The following is an 18112-nucleotide window of genomic DNA, read 5'->3' as shown; positions in this document are numbered from 1 at the left end:
TCAATTCCCCGCGGGAGTCAGGCCGATTGGCACATAGGTGAGGGTGTGTGCTTTCGAATCCCCTATATCTCTCTCAGCTTTCTATGATGTAGTCATTCCTAAGGGTGCTTGTGTCTATGCTACCATAGTGCTAACAATAAAGTAAAACCTTCGAAGAAGCATGTACTCTGTTGTTTGACTGTGGGTCCTGACAATAGTATCCCATGCCATCAGATTATCAGAGGACTCTGGTCCCATACAGGAGCAGTAGCTCCGACATGACCCTGGTAAAGTATGAACTGGACCTTAAGACTGCTTTCCTGAATCTATTTAATGTGTGAATATCCTCTCCAATATAAACTGGAGCATTTATAAGCACATAACCATCTAAACGAGACGATAGTAGTTTACTACAATCTCTTTTCCAATAATGAACATAAATGATTAGATAATTTATTATATTTTTTAATATTCATGCGTTATTGAAGTCTAAAATAAATGCAAAACAATATAAGGAAACAAACATATCAGGCGAGTGAAATATTAATTGCATGTTTAATCATTACACTAATTTGTAATTTCTAGAGAACAATAATTAGAAAAAGTAACATTAGCAAAATTGTAATTATACTGATGTGTGTTTATTTTCAAAAACTTGAAAATACATTTTGTATTTAATGAATCAAATAATGAAGGAAAGCATCAGTGGTGAAAGTGTTCACAGTTAGATTGATCTATACTCTTCTAGAACAATGGAATATGGCAATATGTTCTACAATTAACAGTAAGTTAATTTAAGACCTAATTTTAAAACATGAGTGCATAAGCTCTTGAATATATACTGAAGGCTTTAAAAATGCTGATTATCTGTGGTGCAGAGGCACTGTAGAAGATAGATCCATAAGTAGTTAATTTTAGGAATGCATAAGATGTCCTATTCTATCTTTGGGAGCAAAAGACTAGACAGGATGGACACCTCCAGTTGATACCACCTTCAGTTAAGGCATCATTGACACTTAACTATGTATAAAAAGGAGAATTGCATTTCAGTCCTAAGCAGTTATCACCCCTCTATGTGACTTTTTGACACTAGCCACTTAGAATATGTTATGGGAACTGCTTCTGGTTTTGCTCTGCTTTATATTCCATGATACAGGGAGCAAACAAGTATGAATTTCCATGATGTGAGGCCTTGCTACTATTGCTATGTTGTGTTGAGTTATTTTTGTGTGTGTTTGTGGCCTTTTCGAAGGTCAAAGAAGAAGGGGACGGCAAAGGATGAGATGGTTAGACAGTGTTATTGAGGCAATGAACATGAAATTAAGCAAACTCTGGAGCATGACGGAAGACAGGAGAGCCTGGAGTGACGTGGTCCATGGGGTCGCGAAGAGTCAGACTCAACTGTGCAACTGAACAACCAAAACCCTTTTATAGAAAGGGTTATTTTAAACATTTCTGTGGCTGCTGGATTAGGTTTGTTTTTATCTGTGATGGTTTTTAATAAATTAAGCTGAGTTAGTGTGAGCTAGCTCACAGTTTTTTAGCCTCCAGCTCACACATTTTTGTCTTAGCTCAGGAAGGATACCTCCAGAGAAAACTCATTTATGCAGCAGCCAAATTGCTTGCTCACAACTTTTAATGGCAGTAGCTCACAACGTATTTATTTTATTTATTTAACTTTTACCCTGCCCTCTCTGCCAAGACAGGCTCAGGGCGGCTTACATAAAAACAATAAAACAATATACATTTTAGTATAAAAATACATAATAAACAATTTAAAACCATTGGTATATCGCTGGCGGCATAATATAATAAAGTACATTTAAGCACATTCAGCGGTGCAACCACTTTAAATAGCTTCAACTAGACATAGATCGGCTCAGGGCCTAGCTAATCAGGGCAGCTCCTACTGGAATGCCTGCCGGAAAAGCTCCGTTTTCACGGCCCTGCGGAAGTGTGAGAGGACCTTCAGGGCCCTGATCTCGCCAGGGAGCTCATTCCAGTAAGTCAGTGCCACCAAGGAAAATGCCCTGGTCCTAGTCGATCTCAGCCTGGCGTCCTTAGGACCAGGGAGGGCCAGGTGGTTTTGTGTTCCTGATCACAGTGCTCTCTGGGGAACATGCAGGGAAAGGCGGTTCCTCAGGTAGGCAGGCCCCTGACCATAAGGGGCTTTAAAGGTCAAAAACAGCACCTTGAAATGAATCAGGAATGCTATTGGCAGCCAGTGCAGTAACTTTAGCACAGGCTGGATGTGCTCCCGCATAGGGAGACACATAAACAGCCTGGCAGCAGCATTTTGCACCAGCTGCAGCTTCCGGAGTTGTACCAAGGGCAGCCCCATGTAGAGAGCATTGCAGTAGTCCAACCTTGAGGTGACCATCGTGTGGATCACTGAATCCAGATCATTGTGTTTGAGGAAGGGAACCAACTGCCTGATCAGCCAAAGATGGTAGAAGGCTGCCTTGGCAGCGGCTGCTACCTGGGCCTCCATTGTCAAGAAAGCATCCAGGAGCACTCCCAAACTCCTGACCTTCGGTGCTGGCACCAACGGCGCCCCATTGAAGGCCGGTAGTGGGATCCCTACTCCTGAGCTGCTCCGATTCAGGCATAAGACCTTCGTCTTCATCGGATTCAATTTCAATTGGCTCAGTCTAAGCCATTCAGCCACATCCTGTAACACCCAGTCCAGAACTTCCGGGGTAGAGCCAGACTGCCCTACCAACAGCAGATAGAGCTGGGTGTCATCTGCATATTGGTGACACCCCAGCCCATGCCTCCGGGCAATCTGGGCAAGGGGGCGCATGTAGATGTTAAATAGCATTGGGAGAGCACCGCCCCTTGAGGAACTCCACAGGTTAGTGGGTGCCTTCGGTACAGCTGCTCCCCAAGAGCCACCCTTTGTCCCCAACCTTGGAGAAAGGAGACAAGCCATTGCAGGGCAAGTCCCTGAATCCCCATGTCGGTGAGGTGGTGGGCAAGTAACTGGTGGTCAACCATGTCTAACGCTGCCGACAGGTCTAACAACAAGAGCACCGCCGCACCGCCCCGATCCAGATGCCTTTGGAAGTCGTCTGTGAGGGCGACCAGTACTGTCTCCGTCCCATGGCCTGGGCGGAAACTGTACTGGAAGGGATCTAGCATGGAAGTGTCATCCATAAAGCTCTCCAACTGTATTGCCACCACCCTCTCTATTAGTTTGCCCAAATAGAGCAAGTTAGAAACCGGCCACTAGTTAGCCAATTCGGCTGGATCTAAGGATGTTTTTTTAAAGAGAGGACAGACCATCGCTTCCTTAAGAGCCCCTGGGAACAGCCCCTCTGAGAGGGACTTGTTGACAATGTCCCTTAGGGCACCTCGAAACCCCTCACAGCCAGCTTTAATTAGCCAGGAGGGGCATGGCTCCAGGCTGCATGTGGTTGGATGTACAGTTGGGATCAATCTGTCAATTTCCTCTAGGCTGAGTGGACTGAAATAATCCAGAATGGGACCAGAAGACACGAATGGAGCCTTGAGTTCGCTCACTGTCTCAACTGTGGCAAGGAGGTCATGGTGGAGCGACAAGACTTTATCTGCAAAATAGCTCACAAAAGCCTCACAGCCTATATCCAATTCCCTAATATTTTGTCTGCCCTGTGGCAGAGCTGTTAAGGACCGAATTGTTCTATATAATTGTGCTGGGCGTGAGCTTGCAGATGCAATTGTGGCTACGTAGAACTCCCTCTTCGCGGCTTTGACTGCCATCTGATAGGACCTCATAAACGTCCTATAGGATGCTCTTGTTGCCTCATCACGAGTATGCTGCCACTGTCTCCCTAGCCGTCTAAGCCTTTGCTTCATCAGCCTCAGCTCCTGGGTATACCAGGGAGCCAGCCTTGAGCGAGGGCTCAGAGGGCATCTGGAAGCGATCTCGTTGATGGCTGTCGAGAGTTGACCATGCTAGTCCTCAACTAGCTCATCCAATGAGCCACCAGGGGGCAGTGGATCCTGAAGGGCCATCTGAAGCTGCAAAGGGTCCATTTGGCTCCGTGGGTGAGCTAAAATGTGCTCACTGCCCAAACAGGGTTGGGGTGACACATTCACCCGGGCCTTCAGGGCATGGTGGTCTGACCATGGAACTGCAATCACAATAATCCGGTCCACTGTAACCCCTGCTGCGAAGTTCAAATCAAGCGTGTGACCGGCTCGGTGAGTGGGGACCGTTACGTATTGGGAAAGTCCCAGCACGGCCATGGACAATGCCAGGTCCACTGCCTGTGAGGAAGCCGCATCATCAGCATGGACACTGAAGTTGCCCAAGACTATCAGCCTAGGGTGCTCCAATGCCCAGCCCAACACAGCCTCGACCAGGGATGACAGGCTACCGGACGGTGCGTTGGGTGGTCAGTACACCAGCCAAACAACCAAACTCTCCCCGGCTTCCCACACAAAGCCGGCACACTCCATGCCTGTGAGCCTTGTCACCAGGAGCACTCTGAAGGAGTAAGCCTCCCGAATGAACAGAGCCACTCCTCCCCCCCCACCCCATAGTCCGGGATTGATGAAGGACCGAAAACCTGGGAGGAGCTAACTGGGAGAGAGCAACTGTCACCCCATCTCATACCCAGGTTTTGGTCACGCATGCCAGAATTTTTGCTCACAACAGCTTAGCGGGAACATTGGTCTAAGGTCCATTGTAATTGTTGTAAACTGCTTTGGATTTTTTATACTGAGAAGTGTATAATAATAAATGCTTCAAATCAATGCTCACTATCTTAGCAATACCAGGAAAGAACTCTAGAATACCTTATTACCATAGAAGATATAATTTTAAAAATTTAAGATACTTTTTTTCTTTCTTTCCACCCAAACAGCCCCCCCCAAATCAGCAAACATAAAAAGACATTAAAATACTTGAACAAATAAAAAGAATGTAATAACAATTATATAATTATATAAATATTTAATATGAAATAATTCAATAAACTCACCTAAGCAAACAACACTAGAACCAGGAGGAGGGTCAGTAACCATTATTAAAGTATACCAAATGAAACAAAAGTCTTCATCCACTGGTAGAATGCAACAATAAAGGGAGACAGAGGAGTCGCCCTGGGGAAGGGAGTTCCACAGTTGTGGTGCATGACCAAGTACATTTCCATAAATCATTTTGTGGACTTGACCCTCTCAGTGACAGAGCAGAAGACAATACTCAAGACAAAGAGAGACAAACAAATTGTTCTTCATAAGGAGACTAACTACATGAGGCATTCAGACAACTGCCTTGGGAGGAAACATGCTTCAGTACAATAGCTGTAATGAAAAGCTATAATGTTCTTTAAAAGTTTCAGTCTTATCCATTATCATAGTATACAGGCATTTCAGAGATATGATTACATTTCCAAGCGCAAGGCAAAAAAAAAAAGTGTTTCAAAAGATAGGAGGGCAAAATAGGGGCTGGTTTTTCCAATAGTTATTTTTCACTACACCAGCCAATTTGTTGGAATGAACATGTTGTGGGTCACCCAGGGCTCAGCAAGAGTAAGGACTCCTCAGGAGAAGAGGACCCCGTATAGCCAGCTCTGAGCCAGCAGAAGCCGGAAAGCAAGAAGGTGAGCTGCAGGCTTGTCAGGATTCACAGCCAACAGCTGGTGCAGAGCCACAAACACCCTCCAGCCTCGATTCAACTGGTGAAACTCAGTTGATCATTTCTAGCCCTCCAGTATCACCCACATTGTTAAGAGCACCGCAGATGGAGGCTATGAACAGAACTACAGGAAAGACAACAAAGTGCACACCTCCTGACCCAATGGCAGCTGCTTGAGTAGTTGCAGGACTACTCCTGAGCAATTGGCTGTATGACCCTTAAGCACATGGCTATAAAAACCAGCCAAGTGAGGGTGTTAGGCTTGGAAGCAACAAGTCAAAATCCCTCTGATTCTGTGACCACTTCATCAGATCCTTCCTCAACCCTGTGACTCTTAGGATCATTTCCTGACACTGCCTTCTGAATCTTCTGACTCTGAATTCTGAGCTCCTGAATCTGCTCATGAGTAACTCTCGGATTCTCAGACCCTGCTGTATGGACTGACCCTTGGATTAGACTCCTGACTCTGTGCCCTTGGACCGGACCTTGACTACACTTCTTGAGTGGGTGCTCTTGCCTTACTTGCTCCACACTCTTGACAGCATGCCCTACGCCATTCCCAGCCCATCTTGTGACAGAACCCATTCCACATGGTTTTCCAATGCATGTTCACAATTTCTACAAAGAAGGGTTGGTGGAACAAACCATTTTTTTCTAGAAAGATCCTACAGCACCCTTTGCTTTGGACCTGCCTGTGCTAGAACTCTTCTGTGTGATGTTATTACTCTGGAATTGGGCCTTTGGAGACTTGAAGAGCTGTGAAGAGATGAATGAAGTGATGAATGTAAGAAGAAGAAACACAACCTTAGAAAGAACTGGTTTTCTTTTATCTGAAAATTCCAATGGAAAGCGCAGGTGATGGTAGGCTTGTTGTGTTGCCTGCATGCCTAAACAATGAGACACACAAACTAGATACCATGATGCCAACTTCTGTTGCTGGAAATAAGTATACAAGCATCTCTGTGAGAAGCTTTACCATTAGTAAAAGCTTTGCAACCCATACAAACAAAGAAGTATGACAAAATTATTTGTTACCTCTTTCCGGATAAATCATCCTATCATCATAAGAATACCATAAATTGGACTAAATGTTCCCAATGCTCTCACCAAGGGTGCTCCCACACATAGGTTTTGCTTTGGTTTGGGATCCAAATCAGAGTGGGTATTTTTGGTGCATCCACATGACATTGTTCCTTAAATGTTTAACTTTCTGGGCTTTGGCTTGGTTTGTTCTGATCTTTTCCAAACCTGGTTTTGATATGATATTTTTGTAAATTTCACAAAGTATGTTTGCATGTCATGTGGGCTTGAAAGTGCACATTTTAAGGTCCTGCCCACATTGGTGACATTTTACTTATCCCAGCCCCTGTGGCCACCATTGTTATTGCCCCCCCCCACAAACCACCATGACTGAGACCATGAAAAGACTAGAAGGGAGGGGACCAACATAAGGAATATGGTCTTCTCACCCCCCACCCCAAGTAATCACAATAAAGATTGAATGATCTCACACATAACACCCTGCCCTCACTCAATCACTCAGTCACTCACATTCACACTATTTCTTTTTGCATCCAAAGGGAAAAAATGAAGGACAATGTTGATTAATCATTAGTTTAATACATAGCAAGATACCAGACTTGTCCTCTTTCTTCTCCTCCTCCTGTCCTCTATAGAAAGAAACTTATCTCCCCCAAAGTTCCCCTCCTCCATTTATCCAAGCCCCAGGAAACTGATGGATTCAAACACACCTCCTAGTCACATGTCACATGCCAGATCCATGGTGGGACCTTCTTCTCTCCTTCAGTAACTAACCTGTGGGAAGTGAAAACAGCAAGGTAGGCAGTGGCCACACAACAAGTTTTCTGCTAAGTTCTAACTGCCCCCCTGCCATCTGTAGCTCCCCCTCACCTCCACTGTAATGTATCGGAATCCTCACTTGAATCGGCCCATTTACATTCAATGTTAAGCTTCAAGCCAGACCAGAGCTGAATCACTTGCTGAATCACTCTAAGAGTCCTTTGTTAGTACGATCTAACATCCACCTTGTTCATTGCGCAGTTGGAGCAGACTGATGTCACAGGAAAGGAGGAGAAATAGTATGGAAGGGCAATACAAGTGGCCAGATTCTCAGAGCAAAGCAGACTCAGGGAATTTTATATTCCTTCTCTCTGTATCACACTAGCCCTCTTGCTTCTCACCACCCTTGTTGATACAATTGATACTGGATACGTCTGGTGTTTTTTTAAAAGAAATGGGCATTTCTGCATTGTTTAATCTGAATAATAATAAAAAGGGAAACTTGCTATTTCACAGTAAAAGGGTGTGGCAATGATTCCTTGTTAATTATAAAACAGATTAATTTTTAGATAGAAGGAATAAGATAACATAGCATGCATGGAAAGCTGAAGAATGTTTTTGAAAATTAAACAACACATGGTGCTTTAAGTACAGATGGCTAAGGCAGGAAGACCAGTAAGAGGGGGCAGGAAGATGCCAAATATGTCATACAGCAGGGATGAGGAGAGAATGTTTCCTCAATGTCTCATGCTCAATATGTCCAGAAGTGAACTTGTCAGCTTCCATCCCAAGCCTTCCTCTCCTCATATGCTCCCCATATCCACTGACAGGGGCCATCCTCTTAATGAATCAAGCATGATGGTGTGGATTCATTTCCTCCCTCTCATTTGTATTCCATATTCAGTTTCTCATCTAGTCATGCCACTTCCACTGGTAAAAGATTGAAAAAAGAAATCCCTTTCTTCCCACCTGCCTTTCGGCAAGAACTCTGGTTCATGCTGCATCCATCTCCTTCCCTGTCTGTTGCAAATTGTTATTGCCTTGGCCGGGAGGGCGGGATAAAAATCTAAATAATAAATAAATAAATAAATAAATAAATAAATGAAACCTTATCAACTCATATTTTCTGTTGTCACACTCTAGTTCTCTCAACCCTATCCTACCTAGAACACCACTTCCCAAATCATTAGTCTCTTTTATCATTTGAACCACATGATTCCGCTTCCTTAAATCTCTATACTGCCTTGCTGTCTCCATCACAAACTCAAAATTCCAGGGCCTTGGCCCCACTATCTCTGTATACCTGTATCCATATGATTGAAATAGTTCCTTTCCCTCTGTCTTTTCTCCTTTATTTTCCCTTTATCTATGGAACTTGCATTTAGAACCTATGTAGTGCTGCCTGTCTTTCTTCAATCTATCCTCAAGAAGAGAAGAGAAGAAGAGAAGAGATTGGATTTATACCCCACCCTTCACTACCCAAAGGAGTCTCAGAGCGGCTTATGAACTCCTTTCCCTTCCCCTCCCCACAACAGACACCCTGTGAGGTAGGTGGGGCTGAGAGAGCTCTGACAGAAACTACTGTTTTTCAAGAACAGCTGTGCCAGAACTATGGCTTGCCTAAGGTCATCCAGCAGCTGCAAGTGGAGGAGTGGGGAATCAAATCCGGTTCTCCCAGATTAGAGTCCGCGCACTCAACCACTACACCAAACTGGCTCTCTCAAACATAAGAACATAAGAGAAGCCAATGTTGGATCAGGCCAATGGCCCATCTAGTTTAACACTCTGTCACACAGTGGCCAAATCTACCCTTTCCAAGAGATCTTTGCTTAGCACATTAGTGATTACTCCTGCTAAGCCTTGATGTCCAGTAGATGCTGCACAGCCTTGTTGATAATGGACCTCTTGTTCTCGGATTTGCTTGTGGATGATTTCAGGAACCTCTCTGGAGGCTGATGCAGAAACTCTATTGTATAACTCCAACTAAAACCTAGCTAGTCTTTTGCTGCTTCTCCCTACTGAGGCAGGAACAGAACTGGAGATTGGCTATTCCGGAGGCGCCAACAGAAAAGGGAAAAAATTATTTCCTGCCTCCCTAAAGGCACGGTGGGAATAACCCATGGAGATGTCCTCCACCTCAGAGGGAGAAGCATCTTTCATACAACAGGAACTGTAACCAAGTCCTCCCACTGTGTGCAGTTCATAATGAGATGCACCTCCCCACTGCACCCACTCAAATATTTACAGCCATCTAAATTCAGTGGGGTGTCGCCTGTGCAATCAAATGGGTGGGGACTTGGGTGCAGACAAGTTATTATGGTGCTCAGGTGTTGCATTAGCTCAAAGGGCATTCCCCTTATATATAAAGAGGGAGTTAATAGAGCTGGCATGTAAGTTTGCTAATTATTCACCCCTTGAGCTACAAATCAGGTGGAAAGCCAGCATGAAAATGTTGTAAATAAAATTACGTAAAATCATTTCAAACCAAATTGGCCACCTGAACTCCCTTCAAATAATGGCCTCCTAAAGGACAGTCCCAAAATGGCTACCCAGGGAACCCTCCTAAAATGGTCACCATTACTAGCACAGGCTCTGAGGGCCTGCAATCAGCTGACACAAACTTACAGAAGACTTAGGGCAGCAAAGTTGGTCGTCAGAGTTGGGGGGGACTAATGCCAGGTGAAGTAAAGGTGGCCGCTTTTTAAAATAGCCTCCCCCACCTCCAAATGGCCACTGTTCAGAAAGGCAAGCACCCAAAAGGCCTACTTGCTGGCGAAGACAGGGGAACAATGTTTATTTATTTATTTATTTATTTTTCCTTTTCTAAAAGCTTTTCTTAAAAAAAGTATTTGTTTTCAGCACCCACTTCTACCAGTGGGCATGACAAATTAAAGCCCCCCCTTTCGCTTAAAATAAAGCAGAAGGGGAGGATTCCTTGCTTTCTACTTTCTTGGAAAAACCAAGATGGCTGCCGCTTTCAAAATTACACTCTGCTTAAATTACTGCAAGAAAATGGCTGCCTAAAAGTATTTATAAAAATGGCTGCTTGGAGCACAGCTCCTTAAAATGGCTACCCCACACAAGCACTACCTTAAAATTGGCCACCTAGTTATGCAATGGCTGCCTGAAGCATTGCCCCCTAAAATGACCACTCCAACCAATGCAGGCTTTCAGAAGCCTGATAGCAAGGCTATTGAATGCAGGGCGAGAAAGGTGCTTGTTATGGAGGTGGGGGGGGAGGCAGGGACACAGCCAGAATGAGGCAGCCTTACCTTGCTGCACTCCACTTCCAGCCCCCCAGGCTGAAGTCACCTGTTTTCTGTGGGACGGACGGGGGGGGGGGTTAATGCTGAATGGAGGGGGGAGAAGGACCTAGCTGGAGTGAGGCAGCCTTACCCCAGGCCATGGTTGAAGCTGATTCCCTTTGTAACTCTACATGGACGTGTGGCCAACAAGGACCTTTCCTTCCCAATGAGATGCATAATTTGATCTTGCAGTCTGAAATTGCAAATCAGGAATGAAAGATTAACTGGGCAGATTTATTTGAAGTGAACAGGGAGTTAAGAGTGCAGGCATTCATTCTCCAGCTTGACAGTGGAACCTTTCTAGAGTGATGCTTAGAAATGAACACTGGGGATTACCAGTCTACTATCTTATTCCATGAGCTGTCCTAGTCATGGTGGTAATTTTGTATGCTTTTTCAGTAGCCTATGGATCTCTGTTGAAGCCAAACACCATCTCTAAGCTATTGTCATTCTTAATTTTCCATACCATTTTATGCAAGAATACTGACCTACCACTTTCCCAGCATTATCAAATCACTTTGCGAGCTGAGATACTCTGGCACGCGCACTATAGACTCTTGCAAAACCCGTACTACATAGGGATTTCAAAGATAGCCTAGTTAATCTCCCACCTCAAAGCTTCACTTAAAATCCGGTTGAAATCAGGAAAAACATCTGTGAGCAGAGTCAAAATGCAGAGCAATCTCTTTTCTGTATCAAAGTTCCATACCAACAGAGCCTCAGAAATGCCACATTGGCTGTAGCTTACTCATACTTACTGAAAGAACGTGATGTGAGCTTTAACACCCTTCATTAAATAACAGTAACTACAATGACCAGATGCAGGGCTCTATTCCTAAAAATAACACTGGACACAGATAAAGTACTGAAAAATAGGCAAAGCAACATGAGTTTAACAATATTATTGTTCTTGATAATTTTGTCAATAGCATTTCCTTCAAACATTATGCCTGTTTTCCAAAATCTAATTCATTGCCTCATCTCCAAAAACTGGTAACAGCATAAATCTCATTTAAAGTAGGTGTGCATCAATAGTATTTATGCTGCATATGATTTTATCAGGAAAGATACTGATTATTTTCTCCTTTACTTTGGTAATTTAAGCTATTCCAGGCACCAAACAGAACTTTTAAGAACTCATAAAGTTTGATCCCAAAAGTGGATGCACCTAAAAACAATAAAAAAGTAATATCCTCCCTTTAACAACCTAAAAATGCTCCTCTACAAAAACCATTTTGGCTAGAAGTTCCAGTCTGTTGACATTTTTCAGACAAAAAGATCATTAGCTGAGCACAGCTTGAAAATCTGATTGCTCTCTAGATGGTCCATGAGGGAGCCTGAAAATTGTCACAGTGATGTAAGAATAATTGTGTTAGAAGGTGGTATCTCTTCCAGCGCATTCTGAAAATGAGCAGTGGCGCCAGGCACATGCCATCCAAGATGAAAAATTCTGGAATCAGGTACACAACATTGTTTCCCCCTAAGAATGGCAATTCAGCTAAAATTCAGGCTTTGTGTTATCAAGCTGTCTTGCATGCAAAACGACACCACTGGGGTAACAGAAACCCCAGACACAGGAGCTTTCTTAGGGATGCTTACAAAACTGTTTGCCTCTGAATTTCATGACTCCTAATTAACTGTTTCAGGTAAGGGAATGACACTGGTTAGTTAATATATAAGAACATAAGAAGAGCCCTGCTGCATTAGACCAGTAGTTCATCTAGTCCAGCAACCTGTTTTACACAGCAGCCAACCAGTTACCCTGGAAGGCCAGTAAATAGAATACAGAGCCTTTGCCTCTGAATATGGAGGTTCTCTACAGTCACCATGTCTAGTAGCCATTGATCAAATTATCTCAATGAATCTGTTGAACCTTCTTTTAAAGCCATCCAAATTTATGGCCATCACCACACTTATTCATCATTATTTCAGGAGAATTCCAGGATGCTGTCATTTAATGAACATGTGCAGTTAGATTGTGCAACAGCTTTCCACACCTTTATGGCTTTGTCTTTCCTGTAGGCCATATCCACAAGTAAATGTGCTCACTGAAGTGTTGTAAATGTTTCCTTTTAAATTTAGCGTTTCTAATGAGCTCATTAACATGTTCAGTTTCCATTTTTTAAGTAGAAATGCTCTTTGCACTGTTTTCTCTTCCAGTGCTTAGAAAAGTGGGAATAGGGAACTCTGTGTCCAGTTCTAGTCTTCAGTGTTCTGCCATCTTGTATTTATAAGATGAGCTATATTTCCTCAAACTGGTTGCAAAATAAAGTTGAACAACTGGGGTTAGCCTACATGACTTCCAGGTTTCTTCATCACTGTCCATGACAAAGACTTTCCCACAGTAGTAAGGAAAACAGGAAAATAGTTTGCAGTGAAATACAAACGTGTACTATAAACCTTTGTGTGTTACGTGTCATCAAGTCACTTCTGACTTATGGTGACATGGTGAGACAGCAGTCACTGCAAATGGACATGCATTCCATCTGATGTGTATATTACATTATATGTGTGCTCTCAGTAAAAAAACCCACATTTTTCAACATCTACAATGACTGATATGCATTGATTATCTAGAGAGAGAAAAATAATGCAAACACATAGAAACATGCATGGGACAGAATCAATCCACGGAAGACTAACAAAATGGGAGGGGGTAAATCTGTTCATCTCTCAGTCATGTGTCATTTTTACTGTTCCAGCAGCGTCACTGAATAATTAGGAAATAATTATTTTATATGGTTTATTAAAGCCTTATATCTTTTTTACAGACACATTTTCTCAAAAGTCAGTAAACGATAATAGCTTGGCCAAAGTGATACTCATCCTAGCATTTAAATAAATCAGCATTATATGAATCGCTTTGCCACTCTCCGAAGAAGGAAATAACACATTTGGGTCTTTTGATTGCCGAGGGTCTTTATAAGACCATTAAGGGCTACGATGTCCCTATTGAAAAGTTCGTGAAACCGCTGATAAACCTAGAGAATATGGTGATCGTTGCTGTTTAACAGGAAGTGTTTCCTGTATTATTTTAGAAGCATTATAATCATCCCCCTGCACCTGGCTTCATCAAAAATTTAAAGTCTTCTTGTTCCAACCTCAGCAATTGCATTTGAGGTTTAGTTTAGTCACTTTAAGCGCTCCACACACATTGCGAGTAAGATTTCATTGCAAGAAAAAGTACCAAATTCTTTATCAAAAAAGGAAAATACGTTCAGGAGTGGGAACAAGGTAGCTCAGAAGTCACTTGTGGACCACAGGCCAATTTCCTGGCCCATCTCATACCTGCTAGTTGCCTGCATTCTTACAAAAAAATGCTTGGCTACGTACAGTTGGGTCTGATTCTGCAAGTTACTTCTTATAGTTGCACTGTGGCTATTAAGAGAGTATCAGTATGTCATCTTGCCTTATATAATAGGTGAATGGGAGATGGCTGAAAGGTTAAAAAAAATAACCACTTAAGACTGAAGGCAGTCTATCCCCTACTTGACTATAGTCTATTGCAACATGATACTTCTCAGTAATGTTTTAATAGAGATTTTATCTGACAAATTTACACTATTATTCATTGAATAAAAGGGGAAGGATCAAAACAATGGTGAACTGTATCTCTGATACCCTTTTACTGCATCAAATCGCAGGAGATAATGTCTGCTGAACAAGCAGTCATTAATACTCAGGATGAGAAGGTTGCTGCAGTGAAAAATCTGGAAGCAATTCTACTTCAAAGCACACAGGAAACTAACATTTCCCCCCAAATCTTTTATAATAATGGACTCCGGGGGTGGAGAAGAAACATCTGTTAGGTTATAAAAAATGTATATGGAATGTAAAACTTACATTGCATCATGTGATATGAGTCATATTATATCAGGCTTTCCCAAAAATATCCCTTGTAAAGAAACATACTTCAAAAGAGGAAAAAAATATTTTTCCTGCATTCCTTGTAGAGGAATCAGCACAAAATATTGCACAGATAACAACTCTTCAAAAGGCTCTGGAGCTTATTCATCCTGTCTTATTTTGCTTGGGGGGAAAGCCACATATTGTCACAAACGAAAACTTTTCAAAATCTTAATTGCATGTATATCACAATTCTGTCTTCTGTTATGACTGTTCAAGGAACTAAAGAATGATGCAAAGGATTAATGCAGGCTGATAAGTGCCGACTTATTAGTACATAAGTAATTTTTTTCATTAATATATTTTCAGAAAGTATGCTGAAAAGCTAAATAACTCTTTCACAAGCATAAATCCAAATATCATGAACACTGGATAAAGTAGAATGGTTTTTATTTCAGGTGCCTCTTGTGTACAATTTCCTATGAGTTTGGCAAAGAGAAAAAAGAGTTGTGTGGACAGAAAACTATTGTATTAAACGGCCTCAGAAACAATTTTCAGTAGAAGTTACCTATCAGATTTTCATTCTAAAGTTCATTTTAAAGTTCCGCACTGTTGAATGTATAAGTTTTGCAACAACAACAAAAAAATTGTTCCAGATCAGCATTTTAAAATTACTTTAAAATGGAGGCTGCATCATCATGGTAGCTATGAAATGCCGTCATGTTTACTTTGGCCCTCAAACACTGAGCCTCCCCCTCAATTTTTTTCACACAAAGACCACAGGAAACATTAACAAGTGTTCCCTTTACCTTCTAGCTTTTGCTTTTAAGTCTTAAAAGGAAGCATGTCTCTGCAGAGGTAGGGAAATTCAAGTCTGAGAGCGACAACAGCCACAAATAGTCAGTGCTGTCTAGAAAGGCAGTGGGTGAAGCAATGCCATTTTCAAAGTTAGAGACTATACAGGAGTGGCAATATGTATAAGTTGCCACTTATACCTCTCATGCGTAGGTATACATAATAAGTATACATCTTATACCTCTGACTGTCCACGTATGTGGTTCACTTCCCTCACTGTAGTGTTGAAATGTGACCAGCTCTGGTGGAATGCAGGAATCCACTTTGATAATGGCAGAAACATTACATAAGAGCATAGGAAGGGGAAATGAAGAAGGCAGTCATACTTGATCCAATTACACTCACCAGGGAATGAAGAAAAGCAGAGAGTAATTACCTAAATTGCAATTTGACTACAACCTCTGGAGTAACGTCTGCACTCTTAAAGGAGTGATAAGAGTCTTTTTATGACCACAAATCTTCAATATAGTTATGTTTCAACTGAAAAAAAAGTATTCTGGCTGTTTAAATCTATCAGACAGAGAAAACAAATAGTTGAAAGATCTTTTTGTCTAAGCCTCGCTTCAGTGTTCTGTATTCAAAGGTGAAGTTACATAACAAATGCTGGCAGTTACATAACAAAATCTGGCAATATATTATTTCATCATAGTGCAAGAAGAAATAGCCCATTAACTACAAATTAGCCCATTAAGTACAAAAGTGTATGAATTATGAAGGCTCACAGAACCCATTGCCAAAGGACTGCTACTAAATGTACCTTTCCTGATTCTAACATTAGAAGCATTTTTTTGTGCAAAGTTCATTTGCCACCCTCAGCTAGCAACCTAAAATGTATCATAGTGTATCATAGTGTACGGCAATTGTCAGAATTTGATTGCTCTGGTTTGAGGGTAAATGTTTCTAACCATGTGGGGAATCACGCATCCTATAGAGAGCATTTTCAGTACTATCCTAATACAGACTGTAATGTGTACCCCAGCTTTCAAATAAATTAATTTTTAAACTTAATTTTAATGAATTATGCTGAGAATATTCTAATTAGGATTGCCAGTCCCTCGGAGCTGCCAATGGGGGATGGGGGGTGCACTTACCTGCCAAATGGCAATAGCAGGCTTGATTGGATTAGGTGTGATATGCAGAGAGGGTAGTAGACATGGAGATATCATAATTGGTAATGAGATAGAAAACCAAGGTCTTGGTTTGGTCCAGGAGGATTCAGTCCAGGAGGATGCAAAGAAGAAATTGACATAAGTCTGAAGAAGTGAGCAGTGACTCACGAAAGCTCATACCCTGCCACAAATTTTATTAGTTTTCAAGGTGCTACTGAATTTACTCTTTCTACAGCTATAAGACATCACAACATTAAAAAAAACAGTGGGGGGACATTTTAACCTTCCAGGACACTCAGTTGCTGACCTAAGGTCTCTGCAACACGGGACGGCTGAAATGCGGCTACTCAGAGCCGCACCGAACTAGAGATGCCGCGGTGGGATCCCACGGATCCCCTCAGCCGCAGCGCATCGCTCCCCGGCACAATCAGATGCCGGGGAGCAAAAGTCCGATGGGAGGGGGAGGCTGCCGAACTGCGCATGCTTGAGCATGCGCAGTACGGCTGGGGGCCGAGATGCGGCGGCGCAAGGACGCGCCGGCCAATCCCACGGCCCGCCTTGAGCTGCTCCAAGGGATACAACCACCTAGGAAGGTAGTGCTTTTTTGCTGCGTGGTATCGGCATTTGGGACGGAACAGGGACGGGCAGGCAACGATTCCCAGATGTTGCCGTGGGATTGTGCCCGTTTGCTCCGCCCCCGTTCCGTCCCGCTCCCGGCCCAAAAGGCCTCGTATGGACAGGACCTAAGAGTAGCAGTTCACTTACAAAGAAATTTTAAGGGAGATTAGAGAGACTGCTGAATTGCAACTGATAATGAAGCTCAATGCACCCTCCTGGGCTATATTGAGACCTAGGTTTCTTCTCTCATTACCAATGGCTGCTATGTTATTTGGCATCTGAAATCACTTCACTCTTCATGGTATAAGGACAGATGGACTCACATTCTAGCTGTATATAAAGAATGAGCACTGACTCATGAAAACTCATGTCCTGCCACAAATTTTGTTAGTCATTAAGTTGCTACTGAACTCGTGCTCCCTTCCACTAATAAAGATTGTGAGTTGTGCTGTAAGGTTTCTTTTATTATTATTTTCCCATCAGAACTGGAAAGGGGGATCTCTCCAAGTGAAATAATGTGTTGCTTTCAGACTGGACAAAATCCACTCACTGCTAGTGATAACAATAAAAACTTTAAAAAGTAAGGGGTGGGGTTTAATGTGAAGAAAGGCAGCTAGTGAGGTGGGAGGGGAGAGAGGGAGTCCATGTGTTGAACTGGAATATATGGAACACAAATGTATTTTTTAAATACTTAGCTATCTACTTCCAGTAATTAAACCATGGAATCCAAGCAGAGTGTTGTAATTCCTAATCAGGGACTTTCTGGAAGAAAATAAAACCCCAGATGGACACAGAGAAATTTAATATTAAAAAAACTTTTCAGAATAAGCCAAAATAATTTCACTTTAATCCCCTTTATCCAAGATACATCTCTTTCCTGCCCCCTTCCTTTTTTTAATGTGTGTGTGTGATCATATCTTAAAGTAAACAGCAGAGCAGGGCTTGTCAGGAGAATCTCCCTCTCTCCCTCTCTCTAA

At 42.5% G+C, this 18112-nt stretch overlaps 1 protein-coding gene across 1 annotated transcript in view; it reads right to left on the bottom strand.

The window, feature by feature from the left end:
* The window catches only part of TENM2 (teneurin transmembrane protein 2), a 618318-nt gene that overhangs the window by 427098 nt on the left and 173108 nt on the right, over positions 1-18112 (bottom strand). The window lies entirely within an intron of this gene.

Source organism: Gekko japonicus, unplaced genomic scaffold (genome assembly GCF_001447785.1).
Source record: "Gekko japonicus isolate JY-2015 unplaced genomic scaffold, Gekko_japonicus_V1.1 scaffold189, whole genome shotgun sequence".
Taxonomy (NCBI): domain Eukaryota; kingdom Metazoa; phylum Chordata; class Lepidosauria; order Squamata; family Gekkonidae; genus Gekko; species Gekko japonicus.
The sequence above is the reverse complement of the archived record's forward strand: the minus strand, read 5'-3'. Positions and strand labels throughout refer to the sequence as shown.